The sequence below is a fragment of the Callithrix jacchus genome, chromosome 15 (genome assembly GCF_049354715.1).
Source record: "Callithrix jacchus isolate 240 chromosome 15, calJac240_pri, whole genome shotgun sequence".
In the NCBI taxonomy this organism is placed as follows: domain Eukaryota; kingdom Metazoa; phylum Chordata; class Mammalia; order Primates; family Cebidae; genus Callithrix; species Callithrix jacchus.
Genome location: NC_133516.1, coordinates 19,035,584 through 19,060,599, shown reverse-complemented (window position 1 = coordinate 19,060,599; position 25,016 = coordinate 19,035,584). Strand labels below are relative to the sequence as shown.

Below are 25,016 nucleotides of genomic sequence, written 5' to 3'. Positions count from 1 at the left end.
CATGTTAACACATGATGACACTGGTCTCACAGATTCTACAACAAATCAAGAAGGGTCAGCAAATGGAGCTTTGTCCAGAATGTAGGGATTCTGACTTCCAGTCCCCTGCTCTTTCCAGCCTCTATGTCACAGTCGTGGCTACCTCTTTGAGGGGTAGTCTGGTGAATCAGTGGTGCACTTGAGACCCATTACCTTCAGAGACAAAGTGGACATAAGACATGGCTTCTTGGACTGCCCTCTCCATCCTGCACTTTCATTCACATGATACATAAGCTATTCAGCCAAGAGTTGCAGTTGTCTGGTGGAAAATGTTGCATTCCTCATTAGGAAAAATAATTTCTCCTTTTTTTTTCCATTCAGTTTTCTTCTATAATTCTTTTTCTGTATTTTAATTCATCCCTCATTTCCTGCTGCCTGACTTCCTAGCTTTGTATTTTCCACCAGACCTTGTCATCATTTGCCAAATGGCCTACATGGATCTTGCAAAAAATAATGTGGTGTCAGCTTCTGAGCGGTATTCCTAGTGTTGTATGTGTGCTTTTCTGATTTGAGCACTGAAGAGGACTGCAGACTGTTGTTGAAAGTAGCCGTTTCTCTTGACCACACTGCTTTCTGCTCTACTGTGCTATATTGTTTCCTTGACTTATTGCTCTCTTTTTCCTTGGCCCTACCCCTACATTGTCCTCTTAGTGGTCTACACAATGAAAGTACATCTGAAAAGAACAGAGTAGAGGAGAAAAGAGGGGAAGAGAAAATATTGGTAGACCTAAGGTCAGGTTTCTGGCTGTAGTAAAATAAAACCATTGAGCCTCTCATTTAATCTGATAAACAGTCATAGGTATCTCTACTTTTTGATACTGTTTTTATGTCACTTTGATACTGTTTTCATGTGTGTTGTGGAAGATCTGGGTATGGCTTGGAGGAAGATGTTCCCCACCAACTCTATCTTTCTGCCACTGTCCCCCGTCACATTCATGGAACATCAGTACTCCAACCATTTCATTTTGTGCATGGGAAAATAAAGCTCAGAGGAGAATTGAGTAGATCAAAGTAAATACAATCAGATGGAAGATCCAGGATAAAAATACAAGAACCCAAACTCCCTCCAACCCCTGTGACATTGCCATTGACCACTACTTGTAAGATCCACACTAGAATGGGAATCCTCCCATCAGTGAGCTCACATCTAATATAGAGGATTTCAGAAGGCACATAATTATGATACAAGACCCATGGGGAAAACTGTCAACCACAATGCAAGTTATAGGATTATTTTTATTGCACTTCTCATTATTCCATTAATGATAAAGTGGATAAACCCTAGGGACATTAACAATTTCAACAATTTTCTTTTTCCCTCTCTGAGCATATTCTATGAATTCCTGTGAACTGAAGGCTGGACCAGCTTAATTACTTAGGTTCTCTAGCACTGTGATTCTGACATTGAGGCTGTCAGGAATATTGTTTATGGCAAGAATTCATGCATCAGGTAAAGAGTCAAATTAGATGACCTGGGATACTTTACAAAATTTTCATGCTCTTTGAAAATTTATAACACAGAAAGAGTCACATTCAAGTGGGGAATAGGAAGACCAGAAATTGATTTCATGGAGGATGTGATGTTTAAAATTGGTTTATTCTAGAGGGGCCAATGCTAGTTTCCAGATAGGGGTTTTGAATACAGAGATGAAAGATACAGTGTCATTTTAAATAAGTATATTAACATAGAGCCCCTCTGATTGAATTTTTTTAAATGGCATTCTTTTTTCCTAACCCTTTATCACCCTATCTTTCTGCAGCTGCACCCTGCCACGTTAATGGAACATTAGTATTCCAGGCAACCCATTTTACAGATGGAAAATAAAGGCCAGAAGAGAATTGAGTGACCTCAGTTTTATAGCAACCTAAGAGGACCAGAATTAGATTCTAAGAACCCTGACCTCCTCTTCCGTGAAATTGCCATTGACCACACAAGCTTAACATGTTTAAAATGAAACAGATAGCATGCCCCCTGCATTATTTGCTAAATGAAAGAGACCCTGAAATAAATTCTGCAATCTTCTTATGCAGTGTTATTTCTTGCACCACTCTTCTGCCTAATTCTGGGAAAATCTCAGAAATAAGACCCTGAGTCAATGCTGTTTCCCAATTAGCTTAATGAAAATGAATGAGGCAAAGGATCTTCTTTGGAAGGGAAGTAGAGGAATAGGAGCCAGAAAGGGGGAGATCTAAAATGTCAAGATTTTTAGAAGTGCAGGACTATTAGAATGATCCTGCTGGAATTCATTATCTATAAATAATAGATTCAGTTTTTGTGCACATAACAGAAAACTTGTGGGGATTGTCATTTAATTGTACTGGGACCCTGGAAAGGAGTGGATAAAAGCAAAATATGTAATAAAATAAATGAATACAAAACAAGAAATTGTTAACCAATCTGGAAGCACAGGAAATTTGAGCCAAATTCTTCTTGCTTGCATGCTAAATTTTTAAGTCTGCCAAAATCAATAGATTTGCATAGAGAAATTGACACACAATTAAGACTCCGGACATAGAGAACTACCTTAAAACCAGATTTGGCTGTTTTTAAAAAATGAGCTCAAATTATAGTATCAAAGGCTAATCCAGTAGACCGTGCAAATTATCTCTCCACTGAAGCATGTGCTGTTTTATAATAATATTTTTATATGAAATCCAGGATCAGCAATCAGCATATGACTCTAATACATGCCATTTATGAATGCCGCCAGGGACACAGACTTTCACAGTCAATCGTTGTTTCTATAGGATTATTAAAGGCTCAGTTAAACAGTGGAGTTTGCAGATTTTCAGGCCAATAAGCATTTTAGTCAGAGTTTCTCAGCCTTGGCTAATTGATATTCTGGGATGAATAATTCTTTGTTGCGGCAAGCTGTCCTGTGCATTTTGGGATGGCCAGCAACATTCCTGGCCTTCACCTGTTATATCAGTAGTAACACTTTCCAACCCTCTCCAAGCTGTAACAACAAGAAAAAATGTCTCCATATATCACAAAGTGTCACTTGGTGGTCAAAATCACCCCAGATGGAGAAACACTGTTTTAAATATTTAGCTATATTTAAGACGACTGGACATTAAGGTTAGATAAATACAGTTTAAGTTTTTGATAATATATACTAGATGACAATTTGCCCACTGATGAATTATAATATTTTAAAACAAGTTTGACTGCAGCTAGATATCTTTTAGAGGGGAAATCTATTGGAAAATAGAGCTTCTCTCTTCAAGAATCAAAGCACTGGGCTCATATTGCATATCTGGTTCTCCACAGCTGCAGTAGTTCAGCTTATAAAAACAATCAGATACTTTTTCCTACTTATTTTCCTAACATGATGAGACAGGTTGCTTTAACAATACAAACTAATATATCTTAGTTGTGAATTTCAAATTCCAGAATTACTATATTTCTCATTCAACTTGTAAAGTTTCCAAACCCAATTATTTAAAAATAATCCACTGCAACCCTTAAATTTTATTTTGCTTAGCTCTGTGTCACATGTGTTTTTAGGAAGCAGCCTGACTCAAAACAAAAATGCTCACAGAAGGCTGGGAAGTGGGGGAAATAAGAGAAGGTCAGGTAAAAGAAAAAATGACAGAGAGAGAGAGAGAGAGCGCAAGAAAGAGGGAGGGGAGGAGGGAGCCAAAGGGCGATATAGAAATAGAGGAAGACGATGAAGAGGTAGTGAACAAAATTGAAGTAAAGGAAAGCCAAGAGCAATCAGATTGAAAAGGTCTCAGGCATGAAAAAAGTTTCACAAAACAAAGCTAGGATGTTTCACACTCTGATATCTGTTTCTGTTGTAAAACTAATAATTCAGAAGCCAATACTGGTCTTTTGTCTACTCTGTATTGCCATAAGGCCTTATCCTATTGAGATACTTCTGCCTTGCTAAAGCCCAGAAAAGCAGAACTAATCAGCTTCTTCAGGAAAGAGAAGGAAATAATTCCTCTGGGTAGAGATTCCACATGTGCAACACTGAATATTTACCAAATGATATAATTCCCCTCTAAAAAAGCAAAAACAAACAAAAGAGAAAGATCCCAAATAAAAATGTTAGCTATTAGTTTTCATTAAATTAAACAGTTTTCCCAATCAGTAATTATAAACATTACTGAGGCCTTTTAGATGTAATCTTTCTTAAGGCTCTGGAGATATAAAGATGAGTAAGACACTCCTCCTATCTTCAGGTAACTCACAGTCCACTGGAAAAAACCAAATGTATATATAGCTATAATATGAATTAACATAATAAACAGAGACACTCCTATACGATTATGTAGTGGCAATTCAGAGATGTTTTGTATCAAAACAGTGAAATTAAATATGGAAAATAAAAATTAAAGATTTATGGGCCAGGTGTAGTGGCTCACACCAGTTATCTCAGTGCTTCGGGAAGCTGAGGTGGGAGGATCACTTGAGCCCAGGAGTTTGAGGATTCAGTGAGCCGTGATTGCACTACTGCACTCTAGCTAGGGTGACAGAGCAAGACCCTGTCTCAAAAAAAAAAAAAAAAAAATTGTGTATGAAACGTGCCATTATAAAAATACTAGTAAATTTTTAGGCTGGACTCAGTGCCTAATGCCTACAATCCCAATGCTTTTGGAGGTTGAGGTGGGAAGATTGCTTGAGTCCAGGAGTTCAAGACCAGCCTGTGTAATATAGCGAGAACCTTGTCTCTAAAACAATAAATAAGTAAAAAGAAAATACTGGTAATTTTCAACATTTAGATAGAAAAAAAGAAATAAAAAACAAAAAAGGCTATGGGAAACAGAAACAGTCAAATATTTGGAGAATTAATTTAATCAATAGTATGGGAAGTTTTAAGAATAAATCTGACTAATCATAGTTTTTAAAAGAATGTGTACTATTCTGAGGCTTGGAAGAAATATATGTGTAGTAAGTTATGAAACAATGCCTTTTAGGGAATTTTACTAATAGTTATAAAATCTCTTACCTCAAAGCTAAGTGTTAGTGAATTGTAGCTTTAAAGATTTTTTAAGTTTGATAAGGGAAATGTCATTTTGCCATTTCAGCTTCCTTCAAAAATCCTAGGTGAAGCTCAACCTTCCCTTTTAGAATTTTCCAAATTGTTCACCCTCTTTGTGTCTCAGTTTCTATCTCTGTGAAAAGGTAATAATAAAAATTACCTAACTCATAGGGTTGACAAAAGGGAAAAATGAGGAAATATTTGTAAAAGTCATTTATGAGGGATAGGATACATAAAATTAAGAGTGAGAAAATGGAGAAATTAAAATCTCTATTCATAGACTAAATCATTTACATAAAAATGCTATGAAAATGAAACAAGAAAATCTTGTATTATGTCACACAGCTGACACACAGGTCAAAGAATTTCCCTACCACATCAAAATAATATGTTGAATTATTTTTTACCTCAACAGGTATAAATGTCTATGTATCTATCTATCTAAATACATATCAAGAAAGTCACTAAATTAACAAAAAATGTTTTGTGTTTGTGCAGGAAGAACCGGAGTAAAGTAAGTACTCATATAAAAAAAATGGTTAGACCTTGAAGACCATATTATATTCTCTTCTTGATACATTTTGTTTACAAAACAGATTATAAAGAAACCTGAAATAGCAAAGTGACATTTCCTTTAACAGACTTAAAAAGTCACTGAAATCAAACACTTGATCTTAGTTTTGAAGGCAGTTATGTTTTATGACTATAGTTATTAGTGATGATGAATATTTATTGACTATTACTATGTACCAGATATTATGCTAAAAGCTTTATGTAAATTTTCTCATCAAATTCTTTCTACAACCCTAAGATGTAAACTCTAGTATATTCTTTATTTTGCAATAGGGATACTGAAGCCTAAAAGATCAGATAATATGTCTGAGATTATACTGCTGGTAAGTAACAGAATCAGAAACTGAATCCAGATTTTTCTGATCACAAATCCTGAGTTCTCATTCACTTCTCATAGTTTGAGTTTTGACATCAAACAGATATATCGTCAAAAAAAGGAAAAATATTTCTGACTTACATCAGTTATTTGACACTGTATGAAACTTGTCTACATGAATTAGAATTTCCTATCAGGAAAATGGGGATAATCATACCTATTTTACAAGGTACTTGTGATAAGTTAAAAGAAAAAGATTGTTCCTTGCCTCATAGCTTCTAGGCAGGTGGTGAATTTCTGAGGAAAGATGAAGGGCAGAAGACTATTTAGACAAATACGGTAAGAGGAGAATACAGTTACATCTGTTACAGGTACAGAACACTCGGGGACATACGAAACAGGTGCTTGACGTATTCAACCTGTTACTGGGTTTACATTCAATACTCTGTGCATTGTAGCACAGACTTACCAGCTTCTTCACCATCAAGATAAAACAAAAATTATCCTCTTAAGGGAAATTAGAGGCTGTTTGTTTGTCATGTTGAGAAATGTTCTTTGCTTTCTTCCCCGCTAAATTCTTCCATTCTCTGATTTCACAATTTCCTTGAGATTGTGTCCTCTCCTTTGTATTTTTTTTAAAATGGACTCTGTTCAAACACATTCCAAACCTTCTCTGTTTCATATTAATAGATAAAATCTCTTCCCACAGATGAACACATCTTGGGAATTTTAAACCTCTTTACTCCTCCTTCCTACCCTAATTAATGTACCCATGGGAGACGATTAGGTTTGAGAATCAACAAACATTTCTTCATCATAGATACCAAAATGAAACTGCTTTTTGTTTAGCAGTCAGGTAAATGGGAGAGTAGCTCAGAAAAAAGTAGAGGGTTGTTAGTCTAGAAATCAAGCAATTTAGACTCTACCCCCAGTTCTGTCATAAACAGTTTTCTCTAGTCCTTGGGGTTTCCGTTTGGACTAGGGCAGCATTGGGCTAGTTGCTTTATAAGAGCTCCTCTACATCTGCCAGTTTGAGTTGCTAAAATACTTTAGTGGATTGGTACAGCAAGCCAACAGTCTACCTGAGGAAACAGAAAATTGATGAGATCATAAAATAATGGATGTAAAATGCACTGGACGTAACTTAGTTTAAAAGGTTACAGGAAAGGAATTATTTCCAGCGTATCTGATGCTGGTCCTCACCTTTGGGCAGTGAATCACTTTAAAGTAAAACTTGGAAGGAAGTTACACAAATATTTAATGTAATCGTACTTTAAGAGGACAGAATAAACTAGGTCACATTCAAGAAAAAGAAGATAGATAAAAGACTCAAAACCATGTATGAGAAACAGCTGATATAGAGGGTGAATAAGCTAATGAAGAAAAGACAGGCAACAACAACAAAATCTCCTCTTGGAGATTCAAAAAGTTTATCATTTGAGTCAATTATTTCTGATCTTTATGGCACTGAGGAATTGAAGCACTAGGACCAAGTAACAGAGGTTATGGAGAACAAGATCTTGGCTCAAATATGAAAGACTTTCCTAGCACTAACAGCTATTCTGAGATCTCATAGGAATCCCTAGAAGGTATTCAAACCGTGAGTCAGACAAATACGTAACGTGGAGGTTGTATTTAAGGTGCTAGCTCCAGGGTGATGATGAAATAAATGAGATTTAAAGTATTTTCCAATGCAAGGCCAAAAGGCCCCATGATTTTGTAAAAAAGAAAATTTGTCTTGTATGCACAGAAGCGATCATTAAAGTCTTTTTCATCAAAAAAGTCATACAGTTTTCTATCTTGCTTTTGAATTCTATTTAATGTATTTTAGGCCATGATTGCCAGCATACTTCCCATAAATAATGACATAATGCAAAAAATAAAAGAGAAAAAAGAATACCAGGGCCTTAAAGCACACATGCTGGAACACACGTGCATGGGATATTTCACAGTAATAATATTCACATGCATGATTGGCATCAGTCCTCTGACTTCTGACTCATATCTTCATGAGATAACATCTGAGATGGATTTACTTGTCATTACATAGTACCACTGGGGGGTTTAAATTAAATTTATTACAACTGATCAGAACATCCATGCTTATGAATTGAAAGTAGGTATGATTCTCTGAGCAAATATATTGTGATATATGATATAAAAGAAATTTCATTTGTAGAGGTTTTGCAATCCTATTCTGATTTGCTTCCTTTATGTACTGTCCAGAGGCCAATCTTTAAACATGGTGATGTTCTACACTGTAGTTCATTTCTCAAACATTTATACTATTAAATATATTTAAAGGGTATTCAAATATTAAATATTTTAAAATACTATTTAAAGAATTCCTTTATCCAGCTTCCCGCTCTTTGAAATTCTTCCCTCACTCTCTCGTTGGGACGGGGAGGAGTGCCCTCCTACAACCACTGGAGTGGAGAGGAATGGGTGGAAGCCCATGCTCTCTCTTGGACCAGTTGATGACGTAAACGTGAATTGAGCCATGGTTTTTGCCCCATACTGTTTGGCTGGAGTAGACTAAATATTATCACAAATATTTCTGTTCTTCTATGCCTGTTCCTTTAGAGAGAGCATGCTTTCTAAATGGTCTCTGAATGATGATGATGATGAATAAAATTTGAAATGGATATGAATTCAGATCTCTAGCAGAGTTTTGTTACCAGTACTTTACCACAAAGAGCTACTGAAGGCCAGGCACGGGGCTCATCTCTGTAATCCCAGCACTTTGGGAAGCCAAGGCCAGCGGATCACTTGAGTTCACAAGTTCGAGACCAGCCTGGCCAACATGGTGAAACCCCGTCTCTACTAAAAATACAAAAATTAGCCAGGCCTGTGGTGCATGTCTGTAATCCCAACCACTTGGGAGGCTGAGGCATAAGAATCGCTTGAATCTGAGAGGTGGAAGTTGCACTGAGCCGAGATCACATCACTGCACCCCAGCCTGCCTGACAGAGCAAGAGTTCATCTCAAAAAAAAAAAAAAAAAAAAAAAAAAAAGGTACTGAAAAACCTGTCTAATATTGAATAAAAATGTTTAAGTCAACTTGTCACCACCACTAAATCAACCGGAAGTAGGTGAACCAGATTGTGCTATAGTTCATGTCAAGTTGTTTAGTATTCTTTCCTTCCTCTGCTGTAGAGGTATGGGAAAGTCCCAGTGCTCTTTCAGCCTTGCCACCAGCCTGCCTTTTCACTTGTTTATAGGTCTATAGATGAGGCTCCTCCAGAACACTGTGATTTAACTCTTCATAAATAAGTTTGTATTTGATCATCCTGGTCCACCTTCCTGATAGGATAGTCAGCAAAGGTTTACCTAATATGTTCTTTATGAAAAATCAATTTACTCAGAGTTTGGATTAGGAAGAAAAAGTTTCTAAATAATGATTTTTTTTTCTGTAACTCATTGTCCCAGATTAAATATGATAGTTTCATGATCAATACCTCCTAAATTCCAGGTTATTATGTGTGAATCTTTGACCTAAGCATTCACATGTGGCTCATGGTACTATTTGAGTCTTGCACTTGATAGAAACTCATGCCTATTGAATTTGAATTGTCAGTTCTCCTAGGACACAGGCTTGTCCATATGATTTTTTACATCGTTATTTAGAAAACTAGCATACCTTGAAAATATTACAGGTTTGGTTCCAGACCATTACCAGAAAGCAAACCTCACAATTTTTATTTTTTGCTTTCCCAATGTATATGAAATTTATATTTACATTATAATATAGTCTAGTAAGTGTGCAATAACATGTCTAAAAAACAATGTACATACCTTAATTAAAAAAATACTTTATTGCTAAAAATTATCTGAGCCTTCAGCAAGATATAATCTTTTTGCTGGTGGATGGTCTTATCTCATTGTTAGTGGCTACTGACTGATCAGGGTGGCCATTAATGTAAGTTGGAGTGGCTACAGCATTTTAAAACAAAACAAAACAAAACAAAACAACAAAACCAATAAAGTTCGACCCATTAATTAACTCTTCCTTTTATGAACACTTTCTCTATAGTGTGCTACGCTGCCTGGTAGCATTTTACTCACAGTGAACTTCTTCAAAGTGGTCAGTCCTCTGAAACCTTGCCACTGCTTTATCAACTAAGCTTATGTAATATTCTGAATCTTTTGTTGTCATTTCAATAATGTTCACTTCATCTTCAACAGGAGTAATTTCCACATGAAGAAAACACTTTTTTGCTCACCAATAAGAAGCAACTTTTTATCTGTTCGAGTTTTATTATGAGATTTCAGCAATTAACTAACATCTTCAGGCTCCACTTCTTATTTTAGTTCACTTGCTATTTCTACCACACTTCAGTTACTTCCTCCTCTGAAATCTTGAATTCCTCGAAATCATTCATGAGAGTTGGAATCAACTTCTTCCAAATTCCTTTTAATTTTGCTATTTGGACCTTCTCCTTATGAATCACAAATGCCATTCATGACATCTACAATGGTAAATTCTTTCCAGAAAGTTTTCAGTTCACTTCACCCAGATCCACCAGAGGAATCACTATCTATGGCAGTCATGACCTTACAAAGTATATTTCTTAAATAATATGACTTGAAAATCAAAATCATTCCTTGTATACTGGAGTAATGGATGCTATGTTAGTAAGCATGAAAACGACATTTATCTCTTTGTTCGTCTCCATCGGAGCTTTTGGGTGACTAGGTGCATTGTCAATTAGTAGTAATATTTGGAGAGGAATCTTTAATTCTGTGCAGATAATAGTGGGCTTAAAATACTCAGTAAACCATGCTGTAAACAGATATACCATCATCTAGGCTTTGTTATTCTATTTATAGAGCACAGGAATAGCAGATTTAGCATAATTTTTTTTTTTTTTGAGACGGAGTTTCACTCTTGTTACCCAGGCTGGAGTGCAATGGCGCGATCTCGGCTCACTGCAACCTCCGCCTCCTCGGTTCAGGCAATTCTCCTGCCTCAGCCTCCTGAGGAGCTGGGATTACAGGCTCGTGCCACCATGCCCAGCTAATTTTTTGCATTTTTAGTAGAGACAGGGGTTTCACCATGTTGACAAGGATGGTCTCGATCTCTTGACCTCGTGATCCACCCTCCTCGGCCTCCCAAAGTGCTGGGATTACAGGCTTGAGCCATTGCGCCCATCCTGAGTTAGCATAATTCTTAAGGGCTCTAGGATTTGGGGGGTGGTAAGTCAACATTGCCTTCAAGTTAAAATCACCAGCTGCATTAGCTCGAACAGGAGAGCCAGCCTTTCCTTTGAAGCTTTAACTTCAGTCATTAACTTATTTTCTCTAGCTAAGAAAGTCCTACATGACGTCTTCTTCCAAGGAGATGTTTTATCTACATTGAAAATTTGTTGTTTAGTACAGCCATCTTTATTAATTATTTTAGCTACATCTTCTGGATAACTTGCAGCTGCCACATTAGCACTTTCATGTTATGGATGAAGACAGCTTCTGTTTTTAGACCTCATGAACCAACTTCTACTTGCTTCAGACTTGTTTTCTGCAGCTTCCGCAGCTCTTGCAGCCTTCACAGAATTGGAGGGAGTTAGACTCTTGCCCTGAATTAGGCTTTGGTTTTAAGGAATGTTGTGGCTGATTTCATTTTCTATCCAGACTGTGAAAGCTATCTCCATTTCAGCCATAAGGCTGTTTCACTTTCTTATCATTCATGTGTTCATTGGAGTAGCACTTTTAATTTCTTTCAATAACTTTTTTTTTTTTTTTTTGCATTCACAATTTGGTGAACCAGTGCAAGAAACCTACCTTTTATTCTATTTTGGCTTTTGATGTGTCTTCCTCAGTAAACTTAATCATTTTTTAGTTTTGGATTTAAACCGAGAGACATGTGAGTCTTCACTTAACTTGAAGACTTACAGCCGTTGTGAAATTATTAATTAATCTAATTTAAGTATTGTGTCTCAGGAAATATGGAGGCCTTAGGAGAGGGAGAGAGACAGGTGAGTGGTGGTTGATGAAGCAGTCAGAACACACACAGGTTTTTCGATTAAGTTTGCCATCTTATTGGGCATCTTATTGGGCATGGTTTGTGGGGCCCAAACCAAATAGTAACATCAAAGATCACTTATCACAGATCATCATAACAGTAATAATAACAATGAAAAACTTTAAAATATTGTGAGAATTACGAAAATGTAACATTGAGACATGGGGCGAACACATGCTCTTGAAAATGTGGTACCAAAAGACTTACCTGATACAGAGTCGCCACAAGCCTTCAATTTGTGGAAAACAGTATCTGGAAAGTGCAGTAAAATGAAGCATAATCCAAAGAGGTATGCCTGCACTTATGTACTTCAAAACTACCATTTTCTGCACTTGATCGTAGTTTTATAAAGACAGCTCTTTCATGAGGATACCAACCTCATAGGTCAATTTGAGAATAAAGCGTGAAATTGGGTGGCACATCTTGGAAACCGTATTAGAGTAAGGAATTTAGAAAGTGTGGCTCTAGTTTTAATTATGTCACCAACTCTGTGGGGCTTTATAATAGTGAACCTTTTCTAGGCCTCAGTGTCTTCTTTTATAAAATGAGGTGATTGTAATAGATAATCTTGGAAGTCTCTGCCAGCTTTCAATATATTTTAGTAGTTGGCAGACTATTTCCTCTGATAAACAAATGTATTAAACGCTACTAAACTATGAAACTGTCAGTAGTTGTTCACTCCTCATTTTGGTCTTAATAAATCTTAGTGTCTTATCCTCAACACTGCATATTGTAACATTTAGACATGAAGATAATAAGCTTAGGTAATATAAAATATTCCAGAGGAAAGTGAGCTTGGCAAGCCCTATGCAATCTTTTTTTTTTTTTTTTTCTGAGACAGAGTTTTGCTTTTGTGGCCCAGGCTGGAGTGCAAAGCATGATCTTGGCTCACTGCAACCTCTGCCTCCTGGGTTCAAGTAATTCGCCCACCTCAGCCTCCCAATTAGTTGGGATTACAGGCACCCACCACCACGCCTGGCTAATTTTTTCATTTAGTAGAGATGGAGTTTCGCTATGTTGGCCAGGCTGGTCTGAAACTCCTAACCTCAGGTTATCTGCCTGCCTTGGCCTCCCAAAGTGCTGAGATTACAGAATTGAGCCACCGCACCTGTCCAAAAGTAGTCTTTATAGCAGCATCAGTGTTCTGAAGAAATATTGTGGTCTCATCCCTCAATTCCACAATTAGACTCAGTTTCTCTTCCTTTTAACTTTTAGTGTTGGAAAAAGTATTATACCTGCCACACAGTTCTGCAGACGCCACTCTGAAATGATGTAAACCGATGGCCAACATTCAACTTTCTTCACAATTTTCCTTATTTTCCATAATGCTAAAAAAGATCAAGATACATATAGTTAATACTAACAGTTTTCTATGAATAAAGTAGTTTATGGATTGTCAATCAGGTAAGACTTCTTATTAGAAATGTGCTATTCTGCTGCACCAAAAAGATCAATTCTGTATCATTCTTTATTTCACCCAACGTTGCTTCAACACATCCATGTTCTAATTGACATAATTTTGTGAATTAAACCAGAGCAGCAGATCTTTTGTGCTATGTGATAAAGAAACAAGAAGTTTTTACTGATAAAACTTCTATAAAAATATAAAGCTTTAGTGATAAAGAAGTTATTCCACACTTTTCTACATATACCGGTTGTCCAGATGTGATCCTTCGCTCATGTTTGTCCAACGCTAAAGAACTATCTGTTGTATCTAAACATGTGATAGTAATTGTCTTTTCCCATTGTGTATATTGTATTATGTGATACACTACAATGTCATTTGAAAACAAAATTTTGCCAGTTTATTCTTCTTTCCAGTCATAATTTGTTGTTCATACTGAGGCATTTTTTACAAGCTTCTTGGCAATAATATTTAAGGTAAGTATTTTTGCTGCAAGAAGTGAAACTTTACAGAATGTTTTCATTAGTTAAATTACTTTTAGGTCTAGTATTTGTTATTATTTTTATATCTACTATTAGGCTTCAGTAAGTCATGAAAGAATTCTTTTTCTTAAAAAAACAGAGTTATAGCAAAATATAGCAATGGTAACAAAACTGCAAATTTAATAAAAGTAAACAACATTGTATCAATGATATTAAGTAAGCCAGATTAAATACACCTTGGCAACTAAATAGTACATGACAGAAAATGCCTGGGAGAATCCATTGAAGAGCATGTATGACCTTAAGAATGTCACAATTATTAAGAATATAATGGAATTGCTTTGAAAATCATAATTAAACTTGCATTTTAATTCTGTGAAGTACACCTGAATGAAATCATTTTTAAGTCTGAAACTGTTGGTGGTCCATGTAATATATTATGAATGATCAATATATTTTGAAAAACACTGTACTAGAGAAATAAATGAGACATTGTGGGTTTTTTATTAAATTATTATTTTGGGCAAGTTTTAAAGTCTCTTTTGCCTCTGTTTTCTCATCTGGAAAGGAGGGGCAAATGACAGTGGCATTATGAGGATTTCATTAGTGAATACAAGTTAGTCATTTAGAATAGTGACAGCTTATAGTAAGCACTAGTAAATAATAATTGTTATTATTATCATTTTTCGAATGGGCTATTATTTATTATCCTGTCTCACGTCAATTAAGGAAAATTGTGACAGTCGTCACTTTCAGACCTCATCTCTTAATTTTTAATTTTGTAGCATGAGATTAATCTATTGTCATTTAGAACCTAAATTGTACACAATCTGATAATAAAACAATAAGAGCGATTCCACAGATTCCTAAAAGAGTCTTACATGGTTTTTGAAACTTAGTTTCTCTTTCTTTAAAATGGGGGTTACTAATATTGATCACAGAATGAGTTTGCAATAAGGACTAAGGAAAGTATTATGAAATGTTCAAGCTCTATACAAATAAAATGCATACAAATGTGCTGTTTACATTCTACACAAATGCAAACTTACGTCTCATATGAAAATTTGCATAGTTCAAACATGGTTTCATTTTTTAAAATATTACATATTAATAAAGTGTTTCTTTTTATCTTTCACCACATTAATTGTTTATTTTTACTTTAACAATGACAATACCCATACTAGCCATGAAGCTTAATGTGACCTAAAGTATTTTTCCAAATGCTATTGAGCTTACATAAATCAGACATGGGTAGTGCAGACACAGAGAGCCTATGTAGAGGCTTTTTTTGGGGCCTTGAAATGTTTAAGGCTTCTGACCTCCTTTAATACATTCCAGAAACCCATGCATGCCTTTGTCTTGGGGCGGGTAGGGAGGAGGGGATGGGAGCTGCTGCTTAAAACAACACATTAGGAATTGTTTGATAAGGCCAATGGTTAGAATATTTGCAGATCTTGTTTTGAATTCTTATGAAAATATTCACTCCCAAAGATTATGTAGCAATCCAGCAACAGTAAAACAATTTTATTGTTGTGGGAAATCCCAACAACAATACAAATTAGGTTTTCAACTAAGACTTGTAGATATGATACATGAGGCAGAAAGAAAGAAGGGGAATATGAACCTGTGAGGGAGGTCTGAATTGGCCCCAGAGCAAAGTGTGTGGGGGTCTCATTGTTTTTTATGTTATAACAGGTGTAATAATAGATATTATTTTGTTTAATTTTTTAGTCCATATCTGTTTGTGGGTATAAGTCAGTCTCTTATTGATCTTTATTGAACTGTATATGAAGACCCAGCAACATTATTTCTGATTTTCAAATATATGTGAAGAATCAGTATTGGGAAAATCACGGCAGGTTTTTTTGATTGTTTGTTTAAGTAATGAAGCCATCTGTGAGAGTCAGTACTTGCAGGATATGTTCCAGCACTCAGTTTCACATTGATTCTCCTTGCTTTTGAATGGAGAGAATTACAGTGAGAATGAAGATAACCACCTCTCATGTTTGTATCATGCTCTGAAATTTGTGAAGTACTTTAGCACACACATCTTCCCTTCCTCGTGAGAGCTCTATAAGAAATCTGAGCTTTAAGAGCTTGTCCAGCCAGACACTGAGAGTGTGACAGAACTGTGACTCAGTAGAGAAGTTTCCTGACTCCAAGGCCAGTGCTCTGGCCAAAATGTCACAGTTGGTGTCTCTTCAGATTTTAAGTTATTTGTAGACACAAACCTACAAACACTAATAAATTTCTATATCAAGGCTCTCATCTCTCTTGATGCTGCTTTTATCTTTTCATAAAAAGATACCTTTTCATGATGATGTCTTAATCTTTTCTGATAGGTGGTAACTCCAAGCTGAAGAGATTGTAATTTAGTAATTCACCCCACTCTAATATATAGAGACCATTTGGCCTTGTTGAGTGTCTGTGCCCATTGATCTGTAACAGTCACAGGAGAAGATGGTTGTAAGAATACTATTTCCAGCCAGATGCTAACACAATGGCTGAATGTGGAATTACTCAAAAACTGTTTTTATCTGAAGTGAAAACTACATTCTTTTCTTTCTTTCTTAAACATACTGAATGTGTTAGCTCATTTTCACACTGCTACCTGAGACTGGGTCATTTATGAAGAAAAGAGGTATAATTGACACAATTTTCCACAGGAAGCATGGCTGGGAGACCTCAGGAAACTTACAATTATAGCGAAGGCAAATGGGAAGCCAGCGCATGTTACCATAGCAAAGCAGGAGAGAGAAAGAGTGAAGGAGGGAGTGGCACACACCATTGAATGTTGTGAGAATTCACCCGCTATCATGAGAACAGCAGGGGGTAATCAGCCCCCATGATCTAATCACCATCCACTTGACCCCCTCTCCAGTTCAGCATAAGATTACTGCAGGGATGGAAATCCAAACTGTATCACTGAATAATATTTCCAGTTGTCCATTATTGTACTTAAAGGAAATGGCTGTTTTATGGACGTAGGTCTATTTGTCGGGTTCTTGGCGTATGTTTGCATTGTTTATAAACATTCTGTTTGTGCTCTGTGTGCACACACACTGATGTGCAGTGTTGTATTTCTCTAATCAGGTAAAGGACTACATGATTTTCTGAATCTAAGACGGGGCATCAAAAGAGATGGTTTACAATTAAATGTGGGATTTTGTTGTTATTACCTTTTATGCTGTATTTATTTGCCTTTCTCTTGAGTTGTAATGAGTTAGAATTAGAAGTTGTTGGTGTTTTTTAGTTTTCCCCTAAATTGACATATCTTCATGGACTTAGCTCTCTCTTACTGTTGCTCACCGTGAAACCCAAGAGAAATTTGAACTGAAATTCTCCTCAGAAACTTTTTGATGATGTTTTTTGTTTGCTTATATTGCAGAATCGAAAGCAAAATGTTGAATGTTGCATAACTGTTTTTGGTGTAGATATAGGTTCATTGCTTAAAATTTTGAGATGATTATTCTTTATGTTTTTTAGATTTTTGAGACAATTTGTCCTTAAGACACAGGTCAACTTCAAGTTCCTGTGTATAGGTGTGTAAATTTGGGTTAAGTATTTAATGTCTGCAAGACTCTGGTTTGTCTTCTATAAAATGAGCATAATAATAAGTATCAGTTTTCATGTCTGTGTGATGAACAACTTCACACAGTGAAGTGTTATGATAATTAAATAAGCTAATGCATATAAAGTGCTTAGATATACCTGGCAAAACGTAAGCATAAAGCACATTTTAACTTTGCTGTTAAAACTAATGTATCTTACTTTGGGAAATACTGGCTCTATTCTTTCACTAAGTTTTCAAACTTCTGATATTGATTATATTTGGCTTGGCTATGGCAGAATTGTCTTGATACAGTAATATAATCATGGATGATCGGTCAAAAAATCTGAATAATTGTTCTAGTCATTTCTTTTCGAGCTGCCTGACTTTAAACTAATCATTTACACCTCTTAGTCTCATTGCTTTTGTCTTCTAGTGAAGAAAAGTGGTCTTCTTCCTTTATAGGATTATCAGAAGGATGTTTCTTTATGTGGGCTGTGTTAAGTGCTTTGCAAGTTACAAAGTACTATATATATTTTTTATTATCTCAGCTTTATCAATTCCTATTTGGCTTGGGCAGAATGTCAGAGAGAACTAGTACCCCGCTTTTGTTGGTATATTGTACTCAGGCACAACCAAGTTGTTACATTAAGGCTATGACCTTGAGTCAGCCTTTCCAAGGCCACCATTGTCCCAATGGTTATGGAACTGTGCCTGGGTTCTGTGGAAACTGTAGGGAAAATGTGAATCAGTGGGATGTTTTACTTGGCTGCTAAATTTGGTTCACTGTTTCATAAATCAGAACAAGTCTGTCTAGAATGGTTCTGGTTGCCATAAGCAACCAGGGTCATAGAATTCAAGGACATCAGATATGTAAGAGAAATGGAATATAACTTTTCAAAGTAATGCCTTCTGCAAGAATCCCAAGGCTAGTTGCAATACTAAAGAAAGCTAAATAGAAACTATAACTTAAAGCTTGGAATTTCCTGCTTGTCACTTGGATGTTGTCATGGGGATATGGTCCAAGATTTTGCTTTCCTGGGTGGAAGAAATGGTATCGGTATTGGATAACTGATTCACGTCGTTGCAATGTGTGTAGCTCCATATTTTCAGTCAATAGAGCAGATGTTAATTTTCCAGAGCAACACATTCTCAATTCCGGTTTTACAGTATATCAGCCATTGCTCTGGATTGATGTTTGTGGAATGCTTAGAATTATTCAAAATTATTTTAGTGTATACTACATAGCACCACTTTTTTCTTCTTGGAAGCCAAGTTGATAATGGAAAAAGGATGTGAAAATTTTATCCTGTAAAATGAAAACTATATGACTTCATGAGAATTTTCAGTAAACTATTTAAACTTACAGCATTTAATCTTCGATTTTCATGAAATTTTCATTAATGATCAATATGGTGAATTTTGTAAAACTTACCAAAAAAGCCACCAGCATATTAAGTGTTTTCTGTATATCTACTGCAAATCTTTTTTGACAACAATGTTAAACAAAACCCAAAACAAATCGAACAAACACTGTAAATAGTAGCAATCACCATGTTTTTATTCCACTCAGTCACATTTTCAGCAGTGCCATTTTCTCTCTCTCTTCTCCATCCTGGAAACCTCTGACGACTTCAACTTCTAGCTTGTGGTTTCATCACAATCCTTTTTTGTCCACTCTCCAGCTACCAGTGCCTGTGAATTCAACAACCATGAGGGCACTGCTTAATGATTTTTCTTTAATTTTCTCAGATTTCTTTATCTGATTTCACCCTTACTGGCTATGCAGCATCTCAGAACTTTCCTTTATGGCCTTTGCTCCACTTTCCCTTTCTCTCCAGACCAACTCCCAACCCATAGCCAACCTCTTTAGCTATGCATTTGCATAGAAGCACAGGGCCATTTGCATTGCAATAATGATTGATGATCATTCTTTTCCTCAACTTTCTGTCACGTCAAGCTTTACAGCACTCAGCCAGTGTTCACTGAGCAATACAGACAAATGACACAGAGCTATGTCTCTGCCATCAACTGCATATTGGCACTTCATGATCATAGCTAGGGTTTTAGAGTTGTTTATCAATTTTCTATTGTTGTTGCTTAATATTTTTTCTTAGAATTTATGTCAGAATTATTTTTACTTCTCAAACTCTATCTCTTCATCCTTTTCATGATTTTATCTCCTACACTACTAAGGAAAGCTCTAATAAAGGGAGGAATTCAGGGTGGTGTATTGGGCTGGGAGAAGAGAGGTTACATGTATCAGACACTAAGCAGGTGAAACTACTAGGTGTTTGTATCATTTTCTGGGGATTAGAAAGTAAAGGAAGGAAATCAGAATTGACTCGGATATTCAGAGCCTGGGTGACTGATAGATTGTGATTCTGTGAGCAAAAACAAGACATACAGGAATGGATGCAGAATAGGAAGAAAGGATATTATTTTCCCTTGCCACTTCTGTTCCTCTTTGTCCTTTTTAAAGTCTAATTATTTTTGCTTAATTGTCTTCAATAAAATAGAAAAATTTACTGCTTGAAATGAATGAGCTTTCAAATAAAAGGGCACATACCAGTAGACTAAAAAGGGTTCAGATCCTGGCTTCTTGAAAGAATAATCCTCTTAATAAGGCAGCTGTAAGCTCTCTAATGCTGGATAACTAGAACAGCGCTCTGCCTTTGGAAAAATGCCGTAAGTCCCTTGCACTTTTCCTTATTTTTAAAGATAGCTATGTAAATCAGATGTAGCTCTTCATGAGAGTATTTTCTAGACTTTGTTCCTTGCCTTACGCACCAGCTATTTTGCTAAGCAACTGTCTTCTCGGAGGATTTTGCTTTTCAGCAAACGAAAGATTGACAGAGTTGGTGAGGAAGTGACTCATGGCATTGGGGTTATTTTAGTATAAACTACTTGCCCTGAATACATGGCCCTTGTATACTATTTCAGCTGAAGTATTTCTCCTTTGATAGAAATATAGAGTTGTTAAGACCATCTGGATTTTTTTTTTTTTTTGGATGGAGTTTCACTCTGTTGCCAAGGCTGGAGTACAGCGGTATGATCTCGGCTCACTGCAACCTCTGCCTCCCAAGTTTAAGATATTCTCCTACCTGAGCTTTCCAAGTAGCTGGGACTACAGGCGTCCACCACCACTTCCAGCTAATTTTTGTATTTTTAGTAGAGACAGGCTTTCACCATGTTGGGCAGGCTGGTCTCGAACTCCTGACCCCAGGTGATCCACCCTCCTTAGCCTCCCAAAGTGCTGGGATTACAAGTGTGAGCCACTGCACCTGGCTGGAAAACATTTTTTAATGCAAAACATGGGCCCACTTCTTTAATGCACATTAGTAAAACCTGGTTCCAGGTTGTTTCTATTTTAATTCATCAGGTTATGGTCTCTCTGCCCTTTTTATAATGTTTTCTTTAATGTCGTAGCCTCATTGTATGTAACCTTTCCTACTTCCCAGAGAGTGTCAAAATATAAGAAACAAATATGGCATTTCCAACAACTCTTCGCTTTTGTACTGTCAAAATACTGTTTTCCTCTGCCAGCCTATGTACTCTTTAAAAAGCCTCATTTGCCATCATTCTTTTCAGAATTATCAGGTAGTCTATTTGTTAGGGATCTGGTTTGTGCCATCTTTCCTTTGAAACTTTCATTGATTGGTATTTTTAAAGACCATTTTCTATTTCTATTATATGTATAATAACAAATAGCCATTTGCAGACATTAAGATGTATCATTTTTTAACCTAAATTGTCACCTGTGCTAAATCTATGTTGTGGTAACACTTCCTTTCTTTTCTTAGTAATACTGGGGAACCGTCTGGGACATACTATGATATTATTTTGTTAACTATGAATTATGCGGAAGTGTGAGGTTGAGAGTTTGTATTCATTAAAATAAGTTACTATTAAGGTGACAAATGTGTCCATTTCGTGTTTCCATATGGCAATCATGACTCTTAGAACCACTTCCATCAATCTGAGTACTTTATATCAGACCAGAAAGCATTTAGCAAATTTGAGCTTGATGCTGTACCTTGGCAAACACAATCTAGGAGGTAAAATTGTCTCACAAATCCAAATCAATAGTAAAAGCCAACACGTAAGTTTTGGATTACTTGCCTTTTGATTTTTTGTGGCTGATACTCCTCTTCACTTGCACAATAAGAAAACTAGCTTTGATATTGATTTTATTTATAGAACAAGAATTATATTCCAAATAACTGAATACCTGTGTTGGCAGTGTAGAAAGAAGCACAGACATACCTTCTTTGTTCGTAGTTTTGAGAGACAGCAGGCAGAATTTTTAAAAAAATAGTATCTGGGAAGGCTGTGCTAGTACTGATGAGGGAGTAAGTAACTGAGTGAATGAAGGAAAACTTCTGTGAGAAATTGACATTGAAGTTATGCCTTGCCAAGGAGTAAAACATTCCACACAGAGGAAACAGGGTAGGGCCCTCCAAGTAAAAGGAATAATGTGTATAAAGACTTGGTAGTATTTAAGTGCCTGGTGAAGAATTCTACTAGGTTTACAGTTTGTTTTCTAAGTTAATAGGTGGTAAATATTATTTGAGTCTAAAATATGCTCAATGAGAACTGTAAAAAATATGTCTGTAAAATGTTTATTTACCTTTCTGTACGGATTAATATTTGGTTTTCAGTAAGCATTTTACTCAGCCTAGTTTTTAGTGCCTTTGATCTGGTGTACTCCAGAAGGAAAAGGAGAAATGGAAAAATGTAAAAACAAATGATGTCTTCTAAAGAAATTTCCAATCTTTGAGGATGTAGCCATGTTTATTTAGTTAAGAAGCATGTTTGACCTGATGCATAATGACAAATGAAAAGACTCTGTTGGGGCACAGAGGAAGGAGCAATTCTGAAGGCTGACACACCAAGCCCTAGATAAATCTACCTACAGAGAAGATTCATTGACTTCAGTCTTTCTACTTCATGACAGAGACACCAGACCACAAGTTCTTTACCTCACTGACCACTGAGACTCTGCCAGACCCTGAAAGCCTCCCCAACAACCATCCCCATTCATCATTTCTTCACTCTGTGACTAAAATCTGATGTGGTATCAGGCATTACTAGCTAAATATGGTATCAAAAACCCCAATTGCACCAGGGTGGTAGCTTTGTGGTATTCAAGTCTTTTTAAACAGGCCCCACAAATTGAACACCCATCTTGTCCTGCCCATATTATTATGACTCCATGGGTTTGGAAAGTCCCACATGACAACCAGCGCTTTTTTCCAAGTTTCTGACATACTTGCCCTCCTATGTCTCAGATGCCCATGACTTATTCCTATAAATGCCATATCCCTTTACTGACAAAATACAGAAAGAGGGCAGGTGGAGAATGAGGCATAAGGTAAGTATGTGTGACTACCCTCTAGGGTCAGGATAGAACATCCATCCAGTCCATTCTTTTTGGGAGGGAAGAAACAGAAGGTAACAAGGAAGAAGACATGAAGGCATTTTTAATGATCTGGTCTCTGGACATGTACGTCCATCCTCTGTTACCTTTGTTTCAAACAACTAATTTGTAATTTTCAGTAAAAGTTCAACATCTGATTTAACAATGAATTTTTGACATCTGATTCACTCATTTGGAAACTTCCTTAGTCATTGGGCGTGAGTGCTGGCCCTAGGAGATAAGATAAAGGGCTAGAGAATGTGGTTTCAATGTGGAGCTCTCAATATGTGCCTGGGGACACCACAGGGGCCATGGTGAAGACCTCTAACAAAACTGGGTCTATTTCTTGTTCCCTCTGTTTTTCGTACACTTTCAGTACTTAGGGTGGTGTAAGTGTGAGAGAGTTGAAGTGTGCTATAGGTAGGGGTCAGACATGGCATATTTCATAGGTAGAGGAAATTTGTTCATTTATGAACATCTCCAAGTATTATAGGAACTGATTTCATGGCTGTAGTATATGTAAACATGCTGTATACAATTTTTCATTTTAATAAGAATCTCATTAAGTTTCTTATTTAAAAAAATGAGAAAATTAAGTACAAGGGTCCTTCTTTTCAATCTTTGACAGTCTCACAAACTGATAGCTATTATTCCGGGAAGAAAAACCTCTATACATGTGGCTTCCTTCTGATCAATGTTCTATTAATTTTGACACTAATAATTCGGTTATCCAGTACCATTCACAAGCAGGGAATGATAGCAGAATCAAATTTTATCCTTCCCTTCCCAACTATGACTAATTTTGGTGACAGCCTAAACACAAGAGAGATCTACATGTTTTCTTTACACATCAGAGTTGTAAAAAGGAGCACAGGCTTACCTTGTTTGCATTTACCAGTTTCCAAATTAACAAAGAAATATAGAACCATTAAGCTTAATGAATAATCTGCCTTCTCTCCCTAGACATCTAAGAATGTGTCCAGTTAAGGTTTTTCACTTAGTATTCCCAAGGGAATTACTCCATAGCAGGCTTATCCAGATATATTAGACATAATAATATTCTGAGGAAATAATATTATAGGGATTTAGTTTTTCTACATGATGTGTTCATTTAAGGACCTAAGGAAGAACTGCTTTAAAAATGGCTTTAAATTTTGTGATTATCATCAATGAGACTTTAGATCTGTTGAAATAAAGATTATTTCCATGTGTTCCATGTGGAATTTTATGTTTGGTCTTTGTTACCCTTACCTTGAGTAAAGCCAAACTGAAAACTAGCACATTAAGTTTTGATAAGAAAACTTGCACAATAGAACTCATGTGTTGAGAGCAGAAAGGAATCACTTTTAGGATTGTTGAACACTTCTACCAATGCCTTTACTTCCAGTATTTGTTAATGTGTGAAATAGATTAAGGCATCCTTGAGATTAGTTAGCTGTGAAAGTGTAGATGATCAGCTCTGCCTTTAACTTACAGGAAGCCAGAGCAATTTTTGTATAAGTCTTCCTTCTTCCACTTTTGCTTACTTTCTTTCCTCTCATCTTCTACCCAAGAATTATTACAGGAAACAAAACTAACAAAAACCCATGAAAATTGGGATCATTTTGGAATTTTATAGATCTGAATTTAGAAATACTGATCCACTATTTTCAAATACTGACTTCCTATAATGCATTTAGATATTTCATTTATAAAGAACAGCTGAATAAATGGATGTCATTGCCTTTTCTTGCTGGTATTTTATTAAAGCAGATGATACAGATGTATGAACAGCAGTGATAAGTTTGCAAAGTTTTCTTATAGAGTTACATTCAGTGTGTTATAAAATATTCAGTGTAAGAATTTGTTCTTCCTGATAGTATTTGTAAAGTTAATTTAGTCTAGGGAGATGAGTAGGAGTTTGTTGGATTTTCAAAGTGGAAGAAATAGCATAGATTTTCATAAAGGGATTATAGATTTAATTACTACTACTCTTATGTGTAAATAAGTTAAAGCTCATGCTCCACAGCAGATCCAGTCTTCCTCACGAGTTTCCATCTTACTTAGACTGGGCTATAGAGAAGAACTTTAAATCGCCAGTCAGTCCCTTTCTGTTTTGTTTGTTTTGAATGGCTCAATCTTTTGGGGAAAATGCTTGGCTTTCATATTTCTTCTGTCTTCTCAATGCCCCTTTCCAAGACAATGCCTGGATATTTGAGATGCTTTGTGTGACTTCTTGGGAGCAG

At 36.2% G+C, this 25,016-nt stretch overlaps 1 protein-coding gene across 1 annotated transcript in view; it reads left to right on the top strand.

The window, feature by feature from the left end:
* Positions 1-25,016, top strand: part of P3H2 (prolyl 3-hydroxylase 2) — a 179,539-nt gene that overhangs the window by 6,614 nt on the left and 147,909 nt on the right. The gene's annotated exons all lie outside the window — the stretch shown is intronic.